The sequence below is a fragment of the Perissodus microlepis genome, chromosome 18 (assembly GCF_051167445.1).
Source record: "Perissodus microlepis isolate ML-2025 ecotype Zambia chromosome 18, ASM5116744v1, whole genome shotgun sequence".
Taxonomy (NCBI): Eukaryota; Metazoa; Chordata; class Actinopteri; order Cichliformes; family Cichlidae; genus Perissodus; species Perissodus microlepis.
Window position 1 is genome coordinate 15,019,822 of NC_140478.1, and position 9,663 is coordinate 15,029,484.

Genomic DNA, 9,663 nt, shown 5'->3' on the forward strand with positions numbered 1-9,663 from the left:
CCTGTATTCTTGAAAAATTTCCCTTTTGCATGCTACGGCTTTTTCTTTAACATTTTAAGTTTCCCGATTGGGGTCACAACTTCTTTATTACTGTTATATTTTCATGAATAGAATAAATGTATCCAAGTAAATAGCTTTTTCATTGGATTTTCAGTAATCCCAAGATAACTAATACTTTAAGTAATCTCAATTATAAATTAAGTTTAAGCCTTTCAGATGCATGATTAAGAAGTCTTCAGATTTCCATACATTCCATTCTATTACTAGAAGGTTTTTCTTTTTTTAACAAGAAATGTTAAACATTAAGTTGGGGATCATAATACATAGTTCATATAAACTTTGGATAGCTTTCAGAAGTGCTTCGAGTATATTTTTAATGTGCAGAACTATTTTTTCAATAATTAGTAGTCAATAAATGCACCGAGCTACAATAGCTTCCCTAACACAGCGAAACTGAGTATTAGCATGACCAGCAAGTCCTAACAAGCCTTTTTGACACATTTTAAGCTTACATTACCACAGTCAGCAGGCTTCTGTGGTTAAAATGTTTTGTATGCTAATCATTAGTAGTCACAACCTGATATTTATTGTTGTATTTTGATTAAATTGAATAAAAACTTCAGTAATCTTAATAACAATATATTTTAAGACTTTCAGGAACTGACTGACAGGTAAAGTTTCAGCATTCAGTGATACACATTAAACTGAATGCATAACAGATACAATAATAAATTTATATAACATATGCATTTATATAGCTTTTTGTAAACATAATTTTGTCCAATTTCAGTTTTTCTGTAAATAAAACAGTAAATAAGTGATGCAGTTTTGTGCCTCAGTTAATTATTATTAAGTGGATTTTCCCTGTATTCACCATGTGTATCGGGTTTGTTGATATTCAAACATGAATGATGGCGCATTTAAAATGAAAAACTAAATATGTTACTCACCGCTGTAAAGAGGCAGCAAAGCTGTCAGAAGTGAGAAGTACATTGCAAACCAGTCCATGACTCTGACTGTTGAGTTGACTGTAGCCAAGTGTGGCACAGTGTCAAATTAGAGCAAACTGCGTTACGCAAGAGAGGAGGCATTTTTACTTCCTTGTTGACTCAAGAGACGACAGACACGGGTGGAAAGTGTTGACTTTAAACTATTCACCAGTTTTCCAATTGTGTTTTTAAAGGCCAAGTAAAATCAGAGTTATGATTTATATTTTACACAAATTATAAATCAGTTTTTTGGTAAATTCTAAATGCTACTCCCACAGAGGATGATTATCTTGTTAAGTGTACATCCTTACTGGGTAAGGCTCGGGATACTGTGGCTCCTCTGATAAAAAGAGCCTTAAATCAAAAGTACTTGAATCCCTGATATAACTCTCAAAAGCACACGCTATAACAGGTAACCCATAACCTGGAGAGGAAATGGGGCCTCACTAATATAGCCTTTCTTTAGCCTGGAAAAAAAGAATAAAATCGTTTTTTGCTGTATAAAAAAGCTCTCTTAGAACATCTAACTCTTCATTACTGATTGGAGAAAATAAGAACAACCCGAGGTTTCTCTTCAGCACTGTACCAGGCTGACAAACAGCCAGAGCTCTGTTTGCCAAGTGTTCCTTTAATCTTAACCAGTAATCACTTCATGAATTTCCTCAGAAACAAAATCAGTACTGCTGTCCAGCTGTTGGGTGCGCTCTAGTTTTCACACAGTCATGCTCATCCTATACTTTTGTTTTCCTGTCTGTCAGCTTAGACATTGTCATAGTACACATATACTGTAATAACTGAAATAACACTAATAGAAATAAATAAACAAACAAAAAACCAATGAAGTGAACAAAAGGAGACTATAGAGAACTTAGAGATCTGATCTTGGAAAGGCAAAATGTGTTTGGCACAAAATCGCATTCAGACCATAATTCTGATTGCAAAAGTTGCCAGACAGGACAGGTTAGAAAATTGTTTAGTTGTCACAGGTAGTGTTGGAATTTCTCAAGAAAGACAGTTCCCTAAATGATGCATTTTGTACACTTTTACCAGATTAAAGATTTTTTGACATTTCCTTGTTGGTTTCTTTAGTTTATATACATGATATCCTGACACTCTACTCATCAGCTCCAAATTTAATGTTTTGATTTGCAATCCTTTCTGCTGAATGCTTAATGTCTAACTCTAGCAGTTAAATTTTGGTCACTTTAATCTCACCATTACCTACCCTCCTGGTTCCTGGAATGTCAAGCCTGGTGCTTTCTCTTATCAGTTTTTCCGAGATACTTACCCAGTTGAACCTGAAGCCATCCTGCCTTCCTCCCGTCAACTTCTGTCATTCTCATGAGAAGTTGAAAACCAGCTCGAAAAAAACAACAAAAAAAAAAACAACAACAACTGAGCATCCTGGTACTGGTCCACACTGCCACCAGTGCAACCGCCTCAACTTGGGGTACATCAAACAATTTTTCTACTAAAGACATTTTTTTGGTGCCCATATCTGGATAAGAACACAAAACAAGAACATGTTTCAACATGCTCAATCTATGCAAGAAGTGGCCCCAAGCTTCCTACAGGACATTTATAAACATTATCAATTTCAAATCATATTACTCAGGTTAAGCATTGAATTTTGTAGCAGGTCTCCCACTAAAAACGAACAGATTATCTTCTTTTCCTTTCCATTATTTAAACTCCCCACTTCTTCTGACACTGCTAAGATCCCAGCTAATCATGTGTTCAGGCTCTATAGCATTCCATTCAACAAAAGGCCCACAATTCATCTCCCAGGTTTGGAGGGCCTTTTGTGAAGCCCTAAGTGGTAAGGTCAAACTTAAAGGGTCAATCAGGAGGTAGGAGTCCCCTGATGTATGGTATCTTCAAACCCATCTTTCTTGACAACTCAACCGGCATGGATGGAATATCCCCAAAGCACACACACTTTCTCTTCTGTAAGCCTTTCTTGTCTCAATGTTTCTCTAGGATACCAGCCAGTTTATAGTCTCAGACACACGACTGGCAACAGTGACAGTAAAGACAAATCTTGTAAGTTAATAACGAATCAAGTTACAGGACAGAAATGATCATTAATATGTAAATACATGGATGCTGAAGATGCTGTGGCATTTGTTGTTGTAGTTTCAGTATTACTGCTTCTTGTGTTGACTTCTATGGAAGTTAGAAAGGTTGTTTTTGGTTAGAAAGGTTGTATTTGTTTATCAGATATGTCAAAATACACAATGGATATTGAATAGGACAGTGGTAGTCTGAGGTTGTGTTGCCAATCAGTAGGGGGACCTCTGGATGCTGAAATGTTGCTGATGGCTGCTGATGGAAAGAATGGTGAAGATGGGAACATAGCAAAACCATTACTTATGGTGAGAGTACGTGGCATCTGATGGCTACCATAGTGGACTTCCTAGTGAAATAATACACATCACCTTCTGTCATTTCTCTGTTAAAGGAGTGTGTTGTGTATACTTTCAATGAAAGTAATAAAAAAAATAATAGCACACCAAACAAAAAAAGTAACTATTTTCAAACAGTATATTCAGTTTTTTTTTTAATAGAAAAAGGTTAAAAACCTAACAAAAGAATAACGCCCTAAAAATTTAGAAATACTTTATGTCATTTTACCAGATTAACATCAGGTCATGCTTTCTTATATTATTAAAGTTAAATTGTTTCTGCAACTTGGATATCAATACAGAATTGGCTTCTAAACATTTCATCACTTGCATTTAAAAATAGTAAATATGTTTTCATCACATTGACTATGTGCAACTGTGTGCAGCCTCACAGCTCAGTTTCCTGTTATATCAACTTTCATATCAACAGTTTTGTACTTCTGCATATTTAGACTGATCTAATAATTGAAAACTACACAAGCATAACAAATCAAGTCTATTAGGCAAACAGAAGATTGATAACAATGCACAGCAATTGGAATACATACAAAACATGAAGTGAAGTAATGCTAGGATATCAGAATCCGAGCACTTCATTAATCCCAGAAGTAATCAAATTGCCACAGTTGCTCCTAGACAGTAAGTAATACAACAAATTATGGAGTTAAAAAAATAGCTCTAATTATAACTATCCCAGTATATTACAAAAAATTTAATATGGTTGACATTGAGGTGTGTGAATGAATATTTGTGTTTCACCTTATTTAACCCTACTGATATCTAGCTGTAACTTTCCTGAACCTAGCAAGAGTGTGAAGATTTAGAAACAAACTAGTTATAAACTGTGTTCAAGGTCATGGCCTACTCTATGTGTCTTCATTATCAGGCCGGTGCCTAAATGACTGTGGGGAATGAGCTCCCTACCACTGAACAGATAAAGATTGTATCCACAGGATGGTTTTAAAGGAGCTGTTATTATTTCGTCTGATGGTAATTGACCACTTTGCACAGGTTTTAACTTTCTATTTCTAAATCTCAAAAAATCCTTTTTCCACAACAAGGTGCCCCTCTCACCAAACTTCACTTGCTATTTTCTCTGTAGAGGGTGAGCAACTATTGCACTGTGTACTTGTGCTTTAGATGGAGGAATTGTAGGTGAGGGAGAAAGGATTTCCTGTGCAGTTCAGTATTGCTCCTGTGACTGTTTAGCACATCATAGAGATATCCAGCATTGTACTGTCCAACCTGCCTCTCCAACACCACTTTAAGAGAGTCCAGCTCCATCCCCATAATGTTACTTGCCTTGAGGATCAATTTATTGAGCCTGTTGGCATCTGTGAGTAAATAATTTATTAATTTGACTTCTTGTAGTCTATACACATTATCCACGTCTTCAGGTTAATGGTGCTCTTTTGCCATTTAGATTTATGAAAAATACCAAAACTTGGCAGTACCAGTACTGAGTCATGCTGCTTTTAAATATTAAATTCAAAGAGTCTGCAAAGGATCAGGATCAGATGCAAACCAATTCCTGACTGATAAGTCTGGTTAACACACACAGACTCTGGCGCAATGCCAAAGTATAGTTACCTTGACATGCTGTAAACGTGAGGAGATTGCACAGATACATGACTGATTACAGACTGTACACATGTAGGGAATGCTGACACAGATTTAATCATTTAGCAGAAAGCCTGTCTGTAGCACAGCCAGGTTGTTTTCTGAGTAGACGTTTGTTTTTGGGGTATTTTTTTTGGCATATCCCATAGCCACAAAGTCATTTCAAAATTGATAAGAATTAAAATAAAAATAGTAATTCAAATCCTCTCTGAGGATCATGATTAATTTATTAGATAACTATTAATTTTAGCATACAGTCAGGCTGTCCAGCTCTTTGGATCTTTTTTTTAAACAGCAGCTAATGTTTATCTTTGGCATCCTCCCGTAACAAAAACAGTATCTTTACTGTTGCCAGGATTAGGGCTTTTTATTATCTCAAACACAACACACAAGCTAATGGGATTCACATTTAATAGTATGGTACTGTATTCGTAAGTTATGGCATGTGCAGTGAGATATGCACTATCTCACACGTTTCAACTACCTGCTGTTAAATGTGACTGTTAGTATTATAAAACTGAAAAGCCCATGCTATTAACCTTGAAGCATCGACTTTCAAGCCTCTGATATATATCTTGAATCTTATGTAATTTCAAAAAATGTATTAGTTGTTGAGAATTTTGCAGTTTATTGTCAGAGTATAGCTGGTGCCATATCGTGCCTGCAGTGACTGCTGCAAATGCTATTTCTCAGGTGGGTTTGACGTGTTGAACCTTGAGGACACAGCGCTCACAGTTCAACTGGAGAAGTATGTTGGACAGGAACTGTGAGAGAGGAGATTATCAGTGATTATAAAGGCACGCTGCATCTGATGCTGTATGATTTGTATTCAGAAATTGTTTTTCCTTACACTGGATAAAGCCTCTAAGATCACATCTTTGCTATCCCGATCAGAGGATGAAAGTGAAGCTTTTAGATGAAAAGTCACTGCTTGGAAATCTTAAAGCAAGATACAAATAAAAATACACTTATTTAAGTACTGCAGATCTTTGATGTATATAAATGTTAAAATAGATATATGGACATTTCATTGACTGTACCTTTGTCTGAGCTTGTGTCAGTTGTGGATTCCGTGTTTTTGTTGGAAATACCAGCAGTGTTTCCACTTCCTGGGAAAGATACAACACCCCTGTTATCCAGATTTGCACAGCTGTCTAACAGTCTGTATTCTTAAAAGACTCTATCTAATGATATATAGCAGGTGTGTCAAACCTGCCAGAATTGGCCTGGCAAGGATTCTAATCCAACCCACTGGATGCCCTTGGAAAACGTGAGGGAGGACTTAAATTGTGGACTTATTTTCATATGTTTTACAACATTTCTTACTGATAGAATAGAATAGGTCTTTATTGTCATTGTACATGTACAACAAAATTGTGGAATTGTCATAAATACCTCCCTGATGGCTTTTCATATTAAATCAAAGTAATTATGTAAAAGATAAAGAATTAAATGACAGAAAAGTTCCTGTTTTTTCCACTAACTATACTAGAAATTTCTAGTATAGGCAGTTTTTTCTTTTTAATGGATCCACAGCAACAAAAAATAGAAAGAAAAAAGAAAAAAGAAACGCTACCACAACTACCCAACTTTTAAAATATCTTTAATTGGAGACAATTGGGGATTCCATAGTAGGAAAGTATGTTTCTTGTTTTCTGAATGATGATCTATTACACAGGCTGATATACTGCTGTTAACAATTCCACCTGTGCTTGTCCTACCAATGGTTATGAAAATTTCTGTCATGATATACTGTAGGGTCATTCAAACAATGACCAACCTGCAACAGTGGAGACTGATGTTATGAGGTCATCTAAAGGAATAGATGCAGTAGTGCTGCTTTTTTGGCTGGTTGGTGTAGAATCAAAGACTGAAGTTGTCTCAATATCTGCTAGTGTAGCAGTGGTGCCCGCTGTTGCAGTGGAGACGACTGAAGATGTTTTCTTAATTGCTAGTGTAGATGTATCACTGCTTGTCTGGTTGGTTGCTGTAGATATTGGCACTGTGGATGCTGAGGCTGTGCTCACATTAAGTGCAGATGCTGCATTGAGCACTGGTGTGGTGATGTTTGTATCTGTATATATTATATTGTTGTTTCCAGTGGCTTGTTTTCTTGTTGGTACTTGGGTCACAACTGTAGCAGAGAAGAAAGAGTTGCATTATAAATATTCAACCCTGAATCCTCAAATTCTTACATGTGTGAATGCAGACCTTGCTATTTTGCACGTTCACTCTCACTTACATTCTGTACAGGTTGACCTGTAGTCATGGCAGCAGTCACCAAATGTCAGACATATCTGATCACAGTAACACCCCCTGAAACAACTGGAGTTTTGTCCAGGGCAGCATAGCACTGGTGGACCTGCACAGTCTGGAAACAGCACACACACCACAGCTTCTGGCATAAAACTGCATGATCAGCATGGCACATATTTGTAACTGTAATTGCAACATGCTATTTCAAAATATACTAGTAATGTATAAAAATATAAAGTAATGATCTCACAAACAGTAATCAAAAAGATGAATAATATTAAATACAGAATAAATGCAACTGTAATAAATCTGGTTGTTTGTGTGTTGTCAGATTGAGGATTTTCTGAAATGTTTTGTGGACAGGCAACAAGGTGGTTAGGGTTCAGGAGTAAGCAAAGATCACTAAATGGAATGAGAGCAGTGAAAACACTTCATTAGTTCCACATTAGATTGACAGGTGGTGACTGTGGAGGCTATTTGAGCATATGAAAACTGATTGTCACGTTCAAGAAACCAGTTGATGTGAGCTTTGGGACATGGAATGTTATCCTGCTGGAAGCAGCCACCAAGATATGGTCATAAAGACATGGACAGTACTCAGGTAGCCTGTGCAGCAGCCTGATCAGTTCATACAAGGCCAGATGGAATCATGCTTTCATTTTGCTTATGTCTAAATGTCACAGTAGAAATGGGACCAGACATCTAATCTTCTGTCTAATTTTGGTGAGCCTCTGAATCATAGAGCCAGTTTTCTGTTTTTAGCTGAGAGGAACAGCACTTGGTGTGGTCTTCCACTTCTGTAACCAACATATTTTTGTGCATTCAAAGATGGTGTTCTTCACACCTTGGCTCTAATGAATGTTTTATTTGAGTTGCTGTTGCCTTAGCATTAGCTCAATGCAGTCTGGCCATTCTCATTTCACCTTGGACATCAACACGGTATTTTCACCCAGAGAAATGAGTAAAAATGCCTTGAACAGTTTCACTGGATATTTTCATTGGGTATTTTCTTTTATCCTGGAATATTCCCTGTAAACATAGAGATGTTTGTATAGGAAAATTCCAATAGATCAGCAGATTCTTAAAATACTCAGTCTGTCTGCACCAACAACAATGTCACATTCAAAGTCACTTAAGTCACTTAAATCTCCTTTCTTCCCTATTCTGATACTTGGTTTGAGCATTGTCACCATGTCTCCATGTCTTCTTGCTTTCTTTGAGCTTTCGCCATGTCTACCAGGTGTGCCTAACAAAGTGGCTTGTGAGTGTACTTGTAGCTTCAGTAGGTGACAAAAATCAAGTTTGTTATTGTGGGGTTTAGATATAAGCAGCGTCTGTCGCACTGAACACGATGGCTAATTGTACAAAGATTGTTGTGGGTATTACCTGTTGGTTTAGTAGTTGGAGCTGGTATTTGGGCTAGAAAAATGTAAAGATAATGACAACAATATAAAAACATATTTATATTAAAGAAACATGTTAAATTTTAAATACATATTATTAACATACAGTTATGACTTAATTTTTCTTGCCCAACAGGTACCAAAAGCACGAGGACTTAAATACATAGTAATGATATAACTTTCCTGCCAGTTTGAAGGTTCTTCTGCATCTGTACATTGCCAGACTGTAGCATAATGGCCTTGGCATCAGCATCAGCTCAAGCACCATGATAGATATTTATAAATTCAGATCTACTCAGTCCATTCCTGAGATATGTATTCGAGCACTAGAACCAGCTAAAGGAGGCTCAGCACAGGGAAGTAAATATCATCATCTGTCACTAATAGCAGCCTCAAGCTCCAAACCGTAAAACTAGTAGTGTTAATGCTTACAAACTCAGTCTAATCTTTACTAGTTAGAAAAGTTTGCTCGCTGTTTTTGTTAGCTACTTAAGTGAAATCCAACAATACCAGAATTATTGACCATGCATTCACCTATATATCCAGGGACATGAACTCAAACTATCAGTAACATTAAAGAGGATCCACCTGAAAACACATCAACTAATTAAAAAAATCTAAAGGATCTAAAAGTAGGATCTACTCTTGTTAAAACAGCAGTTTGAAAGTATATATAATGTCTCAAATACATTTTTGTAGTATGAAATAATTGTGCCATAACTTTTTGAAACTGTTAAATAGTAGCCAGTAGGCATAGCTTCACTTACCATCACAGAGAAACCTTAAGAAAAGAAAAATGCACAGAACAAACGCATCCATGGCTCTATGTGGTGTTGCAACACTTGAGAATAAGGATTCCACATAAACATGCCCTCATACAGATACAGACGAGCTTTTCAAGCAAGAACAATCCTATTGTTTGCTAGAAAAAAACAATTACCTTCCTTATCCGTATCATGTTACAGGTTTTGTGTTATTTGTTTTTCCTTT